An 18,627-nucleotide genomic window follows, 5' to 3' on the forward strand; every position below is an offset into this window, starting at 1 on the left:
TGGCTGTTGATGTGAGTTGTTTTGTCAAAGGAAAGAATTGAAAATGTGAGCGGTGATCTCCATGTAATACTTAGGCTTTAATGCCCTTTACCACTCATTCAGTGCTTGTCTGTGTTTATGTTTTCAGTGTTGCAGTGTGATTTTATTTAGGTGAAATTTGTTTTCAGTCTATCTGCAGTAGTGCACTTAAAGGGCCAGGAAGGTTAGTGGAACACATTTGCTCTGCCTCTGACCTCACAATTCCACTGTAACAACAGTGTTCAATTCCGTCATTTAAAAAAAACAAACAAACTTGTTTTGGTTTAAATTTGTTTAAAGATTTGTTTAAATTGTGTGTGCCAGTGTATCTGAGTGTGTTACAGTCTCTCTGACCCTTTACACCCATTAGTGCGTTCTTCCACTAGCTTCTCTCTCGTTCCTGCTTCAATATTCAAGGGAGGATTGAGATCCATTCAGGTAATTTTGCAGTCTTCAAAAAATGCATTGAAAGACATTCCAGTAGCTCAGTGGTGCACCTGCGCTCCACTCTGCTCCCCAGTTCGGAGGATGCCAGCACCTATGTTTAGTCTTTTATGTTTAGTCTTTTTTAGTCTGTTTCTTTTTATTTCCTTTGGACTCCAGTGCTTTTTAATAATCTGTTTTGGACATGGTATGGCTGCTCCATTACCCAGGAGCCCATACAAAGGTTCATTTCTGCCTGCATGCATAACTGCTGGAGGGAGGATTTTATGTCCAGAAAATGTTAAGATGGCAACAGCTCGGTGGGAGACAGTATGTGAGAATCACCTCTTAGGCTCATTTTACCGTTTCTCATGTAGAAGGAATTCCCTCACTATGTTCCCATTCTGAGCATCAAAGCCAACTGGGATGGGGGTTTGTCACATTCTGAATTCTAGCTCATGTCATATTTTGTCAGCATTGGCTTTGATAGACTCAGGTTATCAGTACAAATTTACATTCAAGATTAGTTGTCTTTTACATATATATCCTCTCTCCTGCAATAATGGCTAATTAGCTGCATCCATCATTGTAATTGTTTAATTTTTCATGCTAGTTCATTCACCCTTGTATTAGTGCCATGCATGTGAAACAGACTCTTGAAAGATTTTCTTTTTGTATCTTGCATGCCTAGCATAATAGGACATTCAAAATCCCTTGAAAATTTTAAACTTTTTTTTTTTATGTATATATCTCCTCAACATTCCCAGTACAACTGCTGTAGAGTCCACGACTCAACTCTTGACTAAAGTCTTCACTCCGAGCGTCTGAGCCGGCTGCTGCGGCATACGCCACGCTGCTCTGTGACCCTCACTCTCCACTCCTCTCCTCTCCCAGCTTTTCCAGATCCCTCAGATGCAGACAGCCCAGCCTGCCATTCCAAGTAACAGCGCTTCCTTTCGACCCGTGTCCAGCCAGCCCATCATGATGTTCCTGACACCCATGCCCTTCACCTCATCCCAGACCGGCCAGTACTACGTACTCCAGTACTACGTGCCTCAGGTACCCAGAGCAGAGAAAAGCGCCTGTGCAAATATGTACACAGTGTAGCAAATGGGTTGAAAATCTGTCTATAAACAGGTTGGCCAGCAATAAATAAACTGCTCCTAAAATGTGTAGATAAAAATATGTTTTATCTTGGAAGCAGAAATGAGAAGTTCTAGTTTAGTTTTTTTTCAGTGTAAAAACTAAATGTTTTTGTATTTTTTGTTTGTTTACTGCTTCGAATATCTCTTTTAGGAGTGTCCTATATGAATGGCCATGTCTGGTGCTAGGCCCTTTACTTCTGCTGTTCTGTTTCATTCTCAGTATCACCACAGTGGCCTTCCCTACGTGGGACATCCCCAGCAGTACTCCGTCCAGCCCACAGGACCCAGTACATTCTACCCTGGGCTCTTTCCTGCAGACTGCCCACTAGCATATGGTGAGTTTGGACTTCCCTTTCTCTACCCCCACCTGGGAAACCCACACGCGTGCTCTCACCGATAAAGAGACCTTTCTTCTGGGTATTCCCGCTGGCTGAAACTGGTTTTTCTTTTGCTCTCTAACTGAAACCAGTGCTTTTTTTTGGTCACCACTAGTGGCAGGGCCTTCATACTATCCTGGTCAGACCATATACACCAAATCTCCATCTATAATAGTGCATACAGCTCAGCAGCCTCCACCCACTAAGAGGGTAAAGAAAACAGTGAGTATTCCCCATGCCTCAGAGGTGAAATTAATTTAATTGTAGATTGACTTAATAGATGCAATAACTTGCTGTTCGCTAAGATCCGTATCCGAGACCCTAACCAGGATGGCAAGGATATCACAGAGGAGATCATGTCAGGAGTAGGCATTAGCCAGAGCACAAGCCCACCAGTGGGACGTCCCTGCACTACCCCTACTGCTCCACAGGTAAGCCATTCAGTCCCGCAGCCCGAGCCCCTGATCGGCTGCAGGCCGCTGCTTCGCGTGATCCACTCCACAGGTCAAAGTACTCTCTCATCTAGTCCTCCCTCATAATGAGCTCTGAGTTGATTGTTTGGTTGTTTGGCTGGCTTTCATTGTCTTGTCCTATTAAAAGCATCATACAATCAGCAACAAAATCTGATGGTGTAGTTTGATTTCCGGCCATTCTCTCTTCCTTCTTCAGTGATTCGGTCACACCGTTGACCCTCCTCCGTCATATTTGACTGGTTCCAGTAGCTTGTGTGATTGTGGCTGTTCTGATTTAAGAAGGCTTCTCAGATGTGTTTTGATGTTCCGACTTGCCGTGCCTATTCTTTCGTCTGCCTCCATCTTAGTTCTCCCTCACAGCCACTCGAATCCTCCTGATCTTCCCTCGTGTTCCCTCTACACAGACAGCCCACGTAAAGGCCCTGTAAGAAGGATTCAGCCAAACCCTGAGCACCTCAGCTCCTCTGAGGAAAGGCCTCTCTGTAAAGGGAACACTCACTACTGCGATGTTGCACTTACTTTGTGTCCTCTTTCCCTAAATGTTAACAGTGTTCCTCTTTCCTCTCTTTCTCTATTTCTCCTGCCCATTTATTTAAGCACCCCATGCTTGTCTGCTATCTCTTGCTGTCTTTGTGTCTTCACCCCCCCCCCCCCCTCCTCCACACACACACACATTTTGTGCCTTTGCGGCTGGATCTTTTGCCCTCTTGTGCTTTCTCATTTCATCTCTCTCTCTCTTTGTCTCTTTCTCTACTCACTTCTCTAATTATGCTGTGCTGTGCTGTGCTGTGCTGTGCTGTGCTGTGCTCACCCCCCCACCCTCATTGCCATTCCCCTTCTTCTGCATGTGTGTGCAGTATCTCTCTCTCTCTCTCTCTCTTTCTTTCTCTCTCTCTCTCTATCTCTCTCTCTCCATCTTTTCTGTCTTTTGCTAGTTTTTATGTCCACACCCTCATTATCCTCGCATTTTCTACCTCAAATCCCAGCAGCTGAACAGCCAGGTAGCAGAGCAGGGGAATGTCAGTGTCAGCCTGGCCCTGGAGGCCCACTGTCCGGCGAAGGCTGCAAGTCCAGCAGCCGGAGAGGCGGTTGCCTCAGGCACGCTGACGCCCTCATTGCCTTCCAGCACTGCTGCTCCTTCAGGCCTCACTCTCCCAGGCCAGGCTGTTATAGAGGCAGTCCAGGCCTGTGGAGCCTCCACTGGGGCAGAGCTGAAAGAGACTGGGAAGGAGCCAGAGGTCTTGCTGGAGGATAAAGTGGAGTCCATCTTACAGTCCAAGCTTAGGCAAAGCTTGAGTCAAGGTAAATAACCACATGCATGACATGCTATGTTAGGACACTAAAAAGACACCAGACCGATTTGTTATGTTTTACAGCTATTAGTTTATCCAACACCTGGAAGAAGCCAAAAGAGGACACTCCTGTGGGGCAGGCCCAGTGTCCTGACAGAGAGGTGATTCCTCTCTCCAGGTGCTCACTGTACCCCTCTCTGCATGCAGAGCCAGAGCTGAAGGATGGGAAGAGGCAGTATGATAGAGACTTCCTGTTGGCCTTCCAGTTCATGCCTGCCTGCATGCAGAAGCCAGAGGGGCTTCCTCCCATCTCTGATGTGGTACTGGACAAGGTAAGCCTGCTAAAACATTGGCCTTAGGGGAGCTTTAAAACCATTCCATGGAGAGGGGCTGATGGACTTCGACTTGACTCTGTTCTTTTCTAGATCAAACAAAACAAGCTGCCCCTGCAGCAGGTGGGCCCTCGCCTTATCGCCAGAGACCCAGGCTTCAACCCAGCCTCTGCAGACTTCAGCAGGGCAATTCCTGGAGGCAGGGGTGCACCGGTGGGTCTCTCCGCTCATCCCTTCTCTTCTGTCACAAATAAATGAGCGCCTGGTCATCTTTTGTGACCGAGGTCTTTGTGACAATGTTACCGCCCATAATAAAGAGCACCCATTTGTTGCTTCAGCTGCTCAGTGTAGGCCCGAGACGGCTGCCTCCCCGCAAGATCATCACCAACGTGTCCATGAACGACGAGGTGCAGCTGAAGAAGGCCGAGAATGCCTGGAAGCCTGGCATGAAAAGGGAGAACACCCAGAACCCCGAGACCCAGAAAACTCAGGTCAGCACCTCACTCCGCCATGCCCTGTTTTCAGATTTCAGAGTCACAGCCTGTTATGGTTGGCTTGAAAGCTACTTAATTTTATTTGCGATATGCTCTTCAAGAATTGGATATTTAAATTATAGAGTCGTTGTTTAATTGGGTGGGTGTGCGGGGAGTGTGCAGGAATGTAGCTATGCAGGGGGACATTGGTTTCTAGTGTAAACAGGGGGTGTGATGATACTGAGGACCAGATCTTGTGTGCTTGTTGTTCCTTGTGTTGATTGTGGTGTTGATTTTGGTGAGAGAGTATTGTAGATATTGTAGTGTATTCTGTGGATGATCTTGTATATATTATAGGTTAACACCCAATGGTTGTGTTAAAAATATTCTTGCAAATTTGTGTGCAATTCAGCATTTGGAGAGATTGACAGATCTTCATTGCATTGTCTGGTCGGTAGGGTTATTATTGGATCAGATTTGGTTATTATGTATATATATATATTTTTTTTTTTGTAGGAGTTATATGTTGATTAAATCTTAAATTCTTGTAGCTGGTTCTAATGGGTTTTCTTTTAATTTGAATTTGGAGCACATGAGGGGTTTTAGTTGATAAGATTTGATAAACTGTTTGCTGCCAGTGCTACACTTCTCGGAAAGTGTGATTGATGTATGATGCCTTTATCGGTCTATATAGCAAAGTTGAGTGATTTTTGTTCATGACGAAGTTCCAAATGGCAGAGTAAATATTTGGTGAAAGTGAGGAGTTAGTCATTATGTGGAAGAACTGCTGAATTTAACAAAAGATTGGGATCTTTGTAATGGAAAGCTTAGTCGGTAGTCTGTTTTCCTCTCCAGGAGCTTTTCCAGAAGGTGCGCAGTATCCTGAACAAACTGACACCGCAGATGTTTAACCAGCTGATGAAGCAGGTGATGGACCTCACCATCGACACAGAGGAGCGCCTCAAAGGCGTGGTTGATCTGGTTTTTGAAAAAGCCATCGATGAGCCCAGCTTCTCTATGGTCTATGGCAATATGTGCAGCTGCCTGGCTATGGTGAGTAACATGTTCCCATACATTGCTGCTGAAGTTCCATACAAAGGCAAATGCCACACAGAAGTGAACTCTGTTTGAACCACTCTAAACTGACATGGAGCTTTAATCAGCTTCTATTTAGTAACAGAACTCTCAACACTGTCTTATACCCAAGTGTTTCTCCTACATGTCTTTCCTGTGTAGTTAAAAGTGCCCATGGCAGACAAGCCCACCAGCACTGTGGGTTTCCAAAAGCTGCTGCTGAACCGCTGTCAGAAGGAGTTTGAGAAGGACAAGGTCAACGATGATGTTTTGGAGAAGCTGCGGCACCAGCTGGAAGCGGCCACTTCAGTAAGCAGCACTCCTGTCTAGTTTACCCGACTCACCAACCCACAGATCAGGAGAAAGGGGACTGAAATCGGCAGCAGTGCTGGGAGGCGGCCTGGTCGTTATCGGGTCCAAACGCGCTGTTTCTTGCTTTTGTCTTTGTTCTGGTTACTCCTTGCAAGGCCAGCGAGCGGGAGAGGCTGGAGGAGGATCTGGAGGAGGCGAAGGACAAGGCCCACAGGAGGTCCATCGGTAACATCAAGTTCATCGGGGAGCTGTTCAAGCTGCACATGCTGTCAGAGGCCATCATGCACGACTGTGTGGTCAAGCTGTTCATGAACCACAGCGAGGAGAGCCTGGAGCGTCTGTGCCACCTCCTCACAGCCATCGGCAAAGACCTGGACTTGGAGAAGGCCAGGGTAAGCAGGCCACGGGCCTGGTCTGGGTTGATTTAATATTCTCAGCAGATGCTCAGCACTTGCATCGGTTTATCTTTAATATGTCATGTAAAGGTTTACGGCGCATGTGTAGATGAGTGCTAGTGTGCAGTGCAGCGGCTGTGCGGATTTTGTCCAGATTTGGTCTGTGTTGCGTTTTTCACAACAAGTACTTTACACATCGAAACTGGATGAAGAAGTTTTGGATATTGTATATTGACTGTCAATTTTGTCTCTAGTAGGAATGGCAGTTGTGATGTTGACAGTTCAGTCACCAACTAGTGTGACAGTTATTTGTGTTCAAGTTTCCTGGTCTTTTTTATTGTGGGTTTTTTTTTTCCATGCACGCTTTTAACCAAAAAACAAGCATGTTGAAATGTTGTTTATAAAAGTTTTGCCGTCAGTGTTTTCTGTTGCTTGCCTGTTGCCTGCACTCTGACTACAGGGTAGCCAACTAATTAGGATCATCATCTATAGTGCGACTAGCATGCTGTGCTGATATCAGTGTATTATTAGGCCTTGGCAATGATTTTAAAAGTGTCCAAGTTCATATTGTTTAGAGAAGTTGTTAGTGTGGTTGTTAGCTCTGCTCCTACTGCAGCTGACAAAATGAAAGGCTTTTATTCAGGACTGGTCAGCTGTTAGAAGGTTTTGCTCTCACAGCCTCCTCCACGTTTGCCACCTCCTGCTGCTGCACCCTGGATTCCCCAAAGCCAAGTGCAGCTGATGACAGCACAGCTACACCCACAATGGCAGTGAACTGCTTTACAGCACTGACCAACGTGCAAGGCAGCAGGGTTTACATAAGAGTCATAAACGTCTTGTGACATGAGTTCAGCTGAGAGCACACCTGATCGAATCGAAAGGTGAAGAATATCTGAAATTTGTCGACGTTTCTCTTACACTCTCTCTCTCTCTCTCTCTCTCTCTCTCTCTCTCTCAGCCAAAAATGGATCATTACTTTAAATATATAGAAAAGATAGTGAAGGAGAGGAGGGGTTCCTCACGCATTCGGTTCCTGCTCCAGGACGTCATCGACCTGCGACTGGTTAGAGACTCTGCCTGTGTTTGTGTGTTTGTGTTTGCCATTCCAGCGCATGGTGATGCAAAAGTATGCATCTGCTGATTTTGCTTTTCTAGAATAACTGGGTGTCGCGGCGAGCTGACCACGGGCCCAAGACCATCGAGCAGATTCATAAGGAGGCCAAACTTGAGGAGCAGGAGGAGCAGAGGAAGGTGCACCAGCAGCTGCTGTCCAAGCACAACAAGAGGCAAAGGTGTGGCCCTCAATTCCGTGACAGCCTTTTTCACCTGGCTGTGTGAGGCCGAGGACAAGTCCAAGGACAATCGACAAGAGGATGGACACATTTGCCAACGTGTGCTAAAAGACAATACAATAATTCAAAAAAATAATAAAACTGTGTGACAAAGAAACAAAAGTTCTGACTCTATTGTATTTTTGCTTTTTCCTTTATGAACTGCATGCAAAACTATATTTAACATTTGCAGATGTTCAAAAGAAAAGACAGAGGTGAATATAGAAATAATATTATTTATTTTTTATTTTATTCTTCCTTGGCTTCTCCTGAATTCAGATAGGCTCTGCCCATTAGATTTCACTTTTTTGTTTGTTTGTTTTTTTATTTTTTTGCTAATTTCAAACCAGTCCTAGGATTTTCACACAATCTGAGTGAAATTGGTGTCAAAATATTTGCAAGAGTCTGAATCTCAATAATTATTTAAACAAAAACCTGACATAAAAAATACAGCTGTCCTATTCCAGTCTAATATTAGTAGTACAAATTAGTAGTACATAGGTCAGGCTTTAACTTTAACTTTAACTAGCTGTCACTCCTGAAGGACATGTTCAGATTTCATGAAATTTAAAAGACTTATACCAGTATTGACTTTGAGGTAGCTTACCAAATGTAGCAGTTTTGTCAATATGGGGCATTATAATATGCAAATAACTGTTTCTCAATGACTGCTCTTCTGATCAAGATGAAATTTTGCATACTGCTTCTGTAAGCAAGCTGAAGGATTCCTAAGGATGACTCAAACATTGGCTAATGTTTTTCAGGTAATGGGCTAATCATAGAACTGGCTTCAGTGGACTTCTATAACGTTGATTCTTGTAGAAATTACTTTAAATTTAAATATCCTACTACTTTTTATGTTGCTGATGAACTGTAACACACTAGTCGTAGGACCTTTCTCCAATCTTCCCAAATTTGGTATCAAAATGTTGATGAGACTGAAACATGTTGATATTTGTATGGTATATGGCACTTACATACCTATCGATCCTTCCAAGGTGTACTGATTCATTCAAAACAGCTGAAAAAAAATTAAGACTTCTTTGAGTAATTCTTATGAAACTTGACATGAGTATTGATTTATGGACTTTGAGCTAGCATGGGAATTATAGGACATTTTTGCCAACAGAGCCCCTCTGACATATGAAAAGGTATTTAAAAACAGAAAAATGAGTCAATCCCATTGTGTACCAATTGTGCATGAGAAATGCAGTTTATACAGTGCAATACTTTGTGACTATTTCATAAAAAAAGTTCAATACGTTTCGTAAACCTTTTTTTAGCCTGATTTTTGATACCTAAATTAGTTGGGCAAATGCACCTTTCAAACAAGTCAGTGACCTTTTGATCTAGAGATACCTTTTAAATATAAAAAATGCAGATCTTCTTGTAAATAATGATCAAAAATATGTGTATTTAACTATCAATCCCCAAGAGCAGGATTTTTATTAATAGGCTAAAACTTAGCCATAGAGTGTTAGATTATCACCAAACTTCAATGGTGTATATGAACATACTGTGAATGCAAGTACATTTGGGGTGAACTGACCTTCTGGGGAAACTATATTTCTTAGTCATGTCGAATCAGAAAAATAATATTTATATAAAGCAATTCAGCAGAGAAAATTGAGAGATTGGTTTCAAAATACAACATTCCTGGAAACAAAACCTCAAAACCAACCACAAAGGCTGGTGAACTTTATATGGGATGTCATCAGCAACCAAGTTGTGCAGATGTGATAAAATGATTGGACCCTTTACTTGCCACCTGCAGCTATAATAAATGTAATTCTAATGTATGTCATGAATTCCCTAGATGAAGGAAGTTAGACATTTCAATAGCAACACACCTCCCTTGATGAAATGACTGGGTACAGAAATTAGTTGACCAGAAAGGCCAGAAAAATAGCACAACCACAGCCTTCAAACCTGACAACAAACCTGCTGAATGCTGACAGTTTTATTTTTTTTCAAATACAAAATACAGACTCACTCTCAATAAATAACCATTTGATGAACTAATGCAGAATATAAATTAAGACACTGACACAAGCTTTACTTTAGTTACTAAGCATTTAGGTTTGGGTGTTTTTCGTACTTGGTGGGATGGTTACGAGAAAATATTGGCATATTAGATAAGCAGAAAAATACTATGGATGGGTTCAACACATGATGTGCGTACTCGTTTGACTTTGGATCTATTGGATCACGCCAATAACTGTTGAAAAGAAAAATGACCACCTGAATGCTAAAACATATAATGGAAATAAATGTCTTATGCAATACGAGAATTATGGAAATCGGGTCAGCTTTGGAATAGAGAGGAGCGTTAGGCACATACTAATAATATTAATACATTTTCAGAGACACACAATATCCATCCTGCCAAGGACAGGCAGTGATCAGTGAACCAGGCAGCCAGTAAGAGAAATAAAATCACCAAGAAAGTCAGGCTTTTTGCTGTTTGTTTTCAAAAAAATGTCCTTGACAGAACACAAGATATGACTGAATGAGCAAAGTTAAATTTACATAGAGCCTTTCAAAGAACATACAATGCTTGAACTAATAACAGACACCTGTTCATTTCAACACAATGGGAGAAATTACTCTGCTCACAGAGCTTAGTAACGCGTTAGATCAAAATTCGCTGCTGCACTTTAAAACACTGAGCGTTTTTCTTAAAACACATAAAAGGTGCAAGATCACGCGTTGTCGTGTGAGCACCTCAGTCGTAAAAAGGGCTGAGTTGTCATGAATACGTTATGATCAGGAGTAGTCGGCCGTACTGCTGCGACATCCGGTCAAATCAACCGTCCTCTAAGAATCAGCGCAGTACTAGTTTTGGTAATAGCAGCATCTATGGACATAAACGGCGGCGAAACGGATGGTTTCTTTCTCGTCAACGTTATAGTCCATCACACTTGCTCCTATAGATCGGGATAAAATCTCCATACCAAAACCTCTGTGCATTGGCATGGTGAAAATTTAGAGCACGCAAATCCTTCACTTCTGAAACAGCAGAAATTATGTAATTTTACACAGATTAAAAAAACCCTCAACGTTAAAGACTGCTGTTGACGGAGTTTTAATGTAAATATAGTAGGTTGGGGAAGTGTAACGATGAGCAGTGTGTGGAAAAGAGTGAGATTTATTAGGGGCAAATCCAAAGTCCAGGGTCAAATTATTAACATGGAGTGTCCGAGAATTCATGATAAACTAAAGTAAAGAAAAGCGCACGAAGACAAACCAGGGATGCAGGCTATAACATTGGGGCGAGGATAAACATTCAGGCTTATATTCACATGCACGGAAGCCTCGATTAACAAACAGCAGCTGGACTTACAATAAATAGCAACAAGACTAAACTAAAACAGGGCTTAAAAACATGGTCAAATGAGCATTAAACCAGACACAAGTGCAAATTATGAGGGGTGCAGAAAACGAAACGAAGGAATGGAACCACAACAAGGGAGTAAATCAAAATAAAGACACTAGACAGGGAAACCGTGGAGACATGAACGCTAGGAGGGTGGTCAGTGGTGACAGGAAGCTTGTTTCAGTCATGGATGTCTTTGGCAAAATGAATGCAACTAAAATGCTTTCCTCATGTGTCCTAATAACCAAATAATAACCAAGTTCTTCTTTATTTCTAAATAATATGCCTTTCGGAAATTGTATAACTGCTTGTGTTATATTACTTTCTTTTATCCAGAAACACAGGAGACTCAGGTGAAAAGTGTGATGGAAATAATACACTTATTATTATATCCTAAAACTTGTCTCACCTAATCGTAGTCATCAGTTTATTAGATAAATGCATACCTATTTTTATGTTTGTGTTTCACATGTTCCATCCCTTTTCTCTTCTTTGAAAGAAAAATTCCTTAACTTAATCAAAGACTAGGATTAAAAAAATAAAATAAAATAAAATCATAGACAGGTCAGCTGAGCACACTCCCTTGTCGTAATGTCCCCATATTGACAGTTAAATACCACATATTAAATACAATAGAGACTGGAGTGTCTTGTTTTTCTCTGAACATTCCACAGTGCATCTAGAATTTTAATAGTTGTTTATTTCTGCTCAGTTTTTCTGCTCTTATTTTAATTTGTTTTTGTCTTAAGGAGAAAAAAAAGGCGACAAACGAGACCTGTGACCCCAGGGGGAAATCATGGATCAGATGCCTCACACCCAGTCACTGTGTAAACAACACCAGGTTCATGTTTTAGTGTGAGGAATGAGTGCAGGAGTGTTTTGAAAGAACAAATACAAACACTAACAAGAAGAGAACAAAGAAAACAGGAAGGAGAAGCTCCTTTCCTTTTTGAGTTACTTACTGAGATCATTCTCATAGCAAGTTCATTACACCTTGTGTACTTGTTGTAGTGCGGTTAGCTGTTTCTATATTGGCTGAGAGAAGGAGCAGACCTGTTCCATTTACATTTAAACAACAGAATCTTGTCAGTGGAGGATGTACTTTCTCAAACCTTTTTAACTGGTATCTCGCCTCTGTGTCTCTCTGTGTTCGCAGGACAGGGACCACTGCACGCCTCGCACCAGGACACCTTTCCAGTGATGACTCCCCTCGTGTGGAATTAGTTCACAGCTGTTTAGTCTTATACTTATCCACAACTAGGATTAGTCCATTTACTATTTCTTACAAGTGGGGATCAAGAACATTGGAAGACGTGAGTAGTTTTTTGGAGCAATAAAGATCAATACATAAAAACAGGCAAATGACCTGGTTATACCCAAATACATCAATAAACACATCAAACAAGGTAATGCTTAGGTATGAATTTTCTTGACTTCGTGACTTATTATGAAGCTTAACTTGTTATGAACTGACACGTGATAATGTTCACACATTTAGCTGCAATTCTTTATTTAACTTCAGAGGGTTAAATGGAGCTTACTCAGATGATGGTGTTGACTGCTTCAAGGATTTTCACTAGAAGTTATATAACTGCAAGTTATATTACCGATGTCTAAGTGTATGCAGCGCAGAATTCTTTATTCGTAATGTAATACATGTCCTATTTAATTCTACAAGATAAACAGGTTGGAAAATATTTGTGTAAAATAGATTATGATTATTTTTGGAACATAAAGCCATGCAAACATTGTAAGTGGACATCAAGGAAAAATATAAAATAAAAGAATAGTATAGCATACAGTTACAGGGTATGCCTGTTTTCATTGATTACTAGGGAAGCTCTTTGTCTCCCTCTTGTGGCCATTGTTGTCTGAGCCAACAACCATATCAGCATAAGTGACATGAAGCTACAGAAATTAATTACAACTAAAACGTATTTTTATAAACACGATTTGACAGTGTGTTTTACATATTCTGGTTGAATATGACATTTATGTGTACAAGATTATAAAAAACACAATCATACATTTACCTGATACTTATATCCAAAGTGACTTACGAGTGAGTATAACTTGAGCAATTGAGGGTTAAGGGCCTTGCTCAGAGAACCAACAGTGGCAACTTGGCAGCAGTAGGGCTGGAACAGGTAAGCTTCTGACTACATGTCAAGTATCTTAACCACTGAGCTACCACTGATCACTGCTGGGGGTAACCATAAATGTTAGAATTTAAAATGTTGGATACTAAACTATTTAAAAAACATTTTGGAACATTTATTTATTTCATTTCCCCTAACCTTTGACAGCACGGCTAGTCCAGACCTCTGTATATGCATCTTCTTACCCCTTCTCTCTGCACACAAAAAATAAAACGCATTGAGAAGAGACTAATTGCACAAAGGATAAAAAATAAAATGACATATATAATGATAAAAGGAAAAGGTAAATAGATAACAGTAGATGTGTTAATATAAAATCAAAAGTCATCTAAACAGAACTCAATGCAATAAGTGTGTTTTGAGATGTTTTTGTTTTGCTGTTGGTTTGTTTTTTTTTTCTGTTTTTTTGCTTTCAAGTGCTAATGCCATTATGAGTTGCTAGACCATGAAGACATTTAAAGACATTTAAAGAATAATAAAATAATTAGATTTTGCTGTAAAAGACAGATGTCATGTTCACACTGCACAACTGCACTGCTTAATGTGAGCAGACATCTGGCAGACACGCTTATCTATAGCAACTTACAGTTTCAACTATATTACAGAGCTAAGTCCATATAGCGGTAGGAGTTTGATTCAGTTCAGTTCAGCTCACTCAGGCTTTCATTTCTGTTTTCTTGTCTTCAGGTTTTGTTTCATTGTCCCTAATAGGTCCAACTTGTGCTTGTCTACTCATGTCTCACTGTTCTCCTTTGCTTGATGTCACAACTTCATTGATACCTAAAGTGAATGTTGGAAATATCACATGTTCTTTGAGTAGGAATCAAACATCATTGCTCTAATACACTGGACTGATAGTGGACTCTGCCGAGGTACACCTACCCCTGATGTTGTGATGTTACTGAGCCTCATCCTGTCTCAGATGCCTTGGCTACTCCCATCATCCCCTGATGTCCCCTGTTGTAGCCCACACCACCTCCTCCCCAACCAGCTACTCTCTGTTGCCCTTAATGGACGTTCTCTTGTGACTTGGGTCTCGGACACATGCACACAAGTCTAGAACCTCCAGAAAGTTGGACTAAACATTAAATGCTTATTTCATTTTTTAATTTATGTCTCTCTTTAAACAGCCAGAGGAGGATGGGACCCCCTTTGAGTCTTGGTTCCTCTCGACGTTTCTTCCTCATGCTCTAGGGAGCTTTTCCTTGCCACTGTCACCCTTGGCTTGCTTACTGGGGGCTTGGACTTGGACATTTGAAAAGCTGCTTTGTAATAGCACCTGTTGTAAATAAAATAAAATAAAATAAAATACAATTTTAAAAAGTACTTTATAAATAAATTTTGAGTATTTGATTTTTATATGTAATCTTAAAATGTATAAGATAACTAAAATTTGTTTTTTAATCATTACATTTTTTCACTTAAAACAAAAATATAATTTGGATAGTCCCAATAATCTAGAAAAATCAAATCTCATCATTACAGTGCCAACAACACATCAACATCACCAGACTTCAAAGCACTTGTCTGAGAGGAAGATTTGTATGCCTGTAATTCTGTTGTTGAAGAGCCTATAAAATCAAAATAGGCTTTTAAATTTGAAATTTTAAACTAAAATAAATACAACCTTATTTTAAATGCCTAAACACACACACACACAGTTACCTCACAGTGTGAATATTGTTGTTGGTGGAGAAGGTATCATAGATCCTCTTTGCTGACACATCAGTGATGTCATTGTGACTGAGGTTGAAATTAGATGGATTATAATTACCACATTGTTCAGGATTCCCAAACACACCTCCCTCTACTAAATCACCGTGTAGTAGTACAAACACCTGTAGATTTATATATCAATGAATTAAAGTAATGAACGAATGAATTAATAAACGAATGATTGAATTAGCAAATGAATGAATAAGCAAAGCAATAAATAGTATATTTGTGTCAGTGGACCTGAGTCATTAATGGCCAGATAATTATGCATTTTGACATTTTAAACAAAATATCATTTCTTTCAGTTCTTGTACACATGACTTGTTATCTATCAGGCATGAAACTGTAAATCATAATGAGTCTGTTATGCCTTATTTCTCTTTTTAATGAGAACATGTGTTTCTACAAGCAGTCTGGATATTCTGTAGACCACAGAGATCCATCCTGCCAAGTACAGGCAGTGATCAGTGATCCAGGCAGCCAGTGAGAGAGGTCGTCATTTCCAAATAAAATCACCAAGAAAATCAAGCTTTTTGCTGTTTGCTTTTGAAAAATAAAGTCCTTGAAGGAACACAGGATATGACTGAATGAGCAAAGTTAAATTTATATAGAGCCTTTCAAGGAACATACAATGCTTTACAATGAACACGCACAGCTTCTATGTTCAGTCACCCTGCCGGATTTTGTGTTAAATTGTGAGAAAAAGAGTAAAATGTGTTATATCTATGTTAGTGCTCACTGTGCACTCAACAATCAAGACTCTCTACACATCCCTCCTCCCGCTTGTCCACTCACTCCAGGATGTGGGCTTTGTGCTGGTGTGCGAACAGCATCTGCAGGCAGTGGTTAGTGAGCTGACAGTGGCTAAGGTCCAGTTCTGACAGCCCTTCAGAATGTTCCAGAAACAGTGCCAGTGACCTACAGGCCTGCTGGTCCAGCCGGGTCTGACTGAGGATCACCATCTTACCCAGAGCCCGGGAGAGAGCCACAGCGCGTCTCACACACTCCACATCAGTCCCCACACAGAGAAGAGACAGGAACTGGAGCAGCATGGCTTTATTGCTGCTGAACACACTCAACATTCTCCAACATGTAGAGTCACAAAACACTAACACACTCACATAACTACTAACATTAATGCTATTTACACACATTTTGTTTCAAATGATAAAATTCTTTTCCCTTTTCCAGAATGCTTCCCTAGTTTGTGTGGTGTTGAGTCAGTGGCTTACTGAAGGGTGACTGTGTGTAAAATGGGGAAGAGTTGCCCTCACAGCCGTGTAGAGTGAGCTGTGTGTGTGTGTGTGTGAGAGCTCACTCTCTGGATGACCATGGAGACGACTCTGCAGTCCTCAGTGCTCAGAGTCAGTGTGTGTTTCTGTGTGTCTGCTGTGAGGTCCAGAGCAGAGCAGCAGGAGAAATCCAGTCTGTGCTGCAGAGCGAGGAGCAGATCTGTTGCTGCTGCCCCCTGCTGTAGTTCAGAGACACTGTAGCAGTGGAGCAGCCTCAGCAACAGCAGCCTGTCAACACGGAGAAAACAAAACACACACAGACAGTGGCAGGGCAGTTAATTTCAGGTTAATATAAATATTTCACCTAAATTTAATTTTATTCTGAAGTAAATATCCATGGATATTGCTGATTACCTGACAGGAGTCTCAATAAAACCTAAATGATGCTGGCACAAAATGACTTTTGAGGAAACTCATGAAAAACACATAAACGTACATAAACGTTTATATAACACTCCCTAAACAGACCAGTTCTGTGTTAAAATTCTGATTGTGAGAAAAGTTCAAGCCTGAGACGGGAGACGTGTTAGAGCAGTGGCTCAATGCTCTCCAGCTCCGCCTTTGGTATGGAGGTGAAAAGCAGGCTGAGAGAGACTGCTGTGCAGTGCTGGAGGGTGAAGCGCAGGGCAGCACAGTGGACAGAGTCCAGCTCTCTGCTGTTCAGGTTGATGCAGTTCTCTGCTGAATTCAACAAGCTGGACACACAGTGAGCAGAGCCAGTCTGATAGATCTCTCTGATGATGGACAGTACAAAGCTGGAGCTCAGCCTGGGGAGAAGACACACACACACACACACACAAAAACACAGACACACATTTCCAGGTCTCATGCTGTACAGTATAATTAAAGTGTTTGGACTGTTACTAACTGTGTGAACAATCTGAGCCACACAACACATGACTGTATTCTCTCACCTTCTGATCTGAAGTCTGGCCAGTACAGGCAGAAGGTCTCTGGGATTTTGTTACTTAATGTTGGGGATGTGTAGTGGTCCCATGAGCTGGTGGAAGCTCGTCTACTTTGCCGTAACGTCACCCTTTCGCCTTGCTGTCTGGATGCGTACTGTCTGTCAGACTAGCAATTCATCTACACTTCTCACAGATAAAACTGCCACTAATGACGAAGAATAAACATGCTGCATTCAGTGCTCTGAAGCAGAACATAAGTCATGATGAAAAAGCAAAATGTTAACATTACTTATGTTTGTGGTAGTTCCTTAGATATAGTTTGTGATGATAAAATAGTTTTCCATGGAAGTTGCCAGTTTCCAGGTAGAAAGTAGTTAAATCCAACAAAACATTTGTTAAACAGATAGAGAGCAGTAAGAGCTAGTATGCTGAAACTACCTGTTTCAAAAACAGGAAGCTTCCTTATGAAGGAAAGAGGTTCTTACGAACCTCAGCATTTTGACAGCAAGTATTAACCATGGCTATAAAACCATGTGAATAATTCAGTTATGGGATTAATCTAAAAAATAGAACATCAAATCTAATTATTTGGCCAGTACAGGGTTATGCAATATTCCTTCATCTCAGCAAAATGCAATAGCTTGACTTCCTTAACTGATTAATAATTAAAAAATATCTTTCTTGACTATAAGAATATAGCTTACCCATTAGAAAGATTAAACATCCAGTCAGCGTGTATCCTGGCATGTTAATGTAAAAGGCAGCTCCTACTGGATTTGGGGAAAGATTAGTAAAAGATTTCAAGTATCTGCAAAGCAGAAAACTGCCTATTCAACAGGCATGAATGATCTGCTACCGAAGTAGTTGTGTTATTTGCATAGCCTAATTAATATCATTAGATCAAGTTCTATATTACCTATATTGTTATATTAAAATGTTGCTATTGCTTTTTTGCTTCACAATTGTTACACATAATTGCTGCACCTGATACAAGGATAGGAATTTCAATTTATTCATACTGGATATAAGAATCATTAATGGCTGCTGAGTGAAGCACTTTCATTGAAAATTCATCCACCAATTTTTTTTTTTTTTTTTTTTTTTGGAACTAGAAACAGGGCACATCAACCAGGAATACATTCCAGGTCTGTTTTAGAACACTGGCTGTGATTCATTACATTTTGGCAATTGTGAAAAGAAACTGGATGATACTTCTAAAAGTAATTGTGTTTGCAGTTTATTTGCACAGTTACATGAACAACACTGGTAGCATAGTCAACAGGCTTGATGGTTTTCCAGTGCACGACACTGTGATACCAGGGCTGGCCCAAGCCTGTTTGGGGCCTACGCAGAAATCTGAGCTGCCACTGACATAACATAGGTAAAAAACAAATAGAAATAAATACATGGTCTTTGGCACCCTCTTGGCGGCCTTAGCAGGCTCTCATTTTGCTTATACGGCGGGACAATTGTTCTGCTGTTATCCTACCTATTGAGCAGTTTCTGGTGTTTATTTTAGATGGATTTTTGG

The sequence above is a fragment of the Electrophorus electricus genome, unplaced genomic scaffold (genome assembly GCF_041902795.1).
Source record: "Electrophorus electricus isolate QZ-2024a unplaced genomic scaffold, ASM4190279v1 Scaffold73, whole genome shotgun sequence".
Taxonomy (NCBI): Eukaryota; Metazoa; Chordata; class Actinopteri; order Gymnotiformes; family Gymnotidae; genus Electrophorus; species Electrophorus electricus.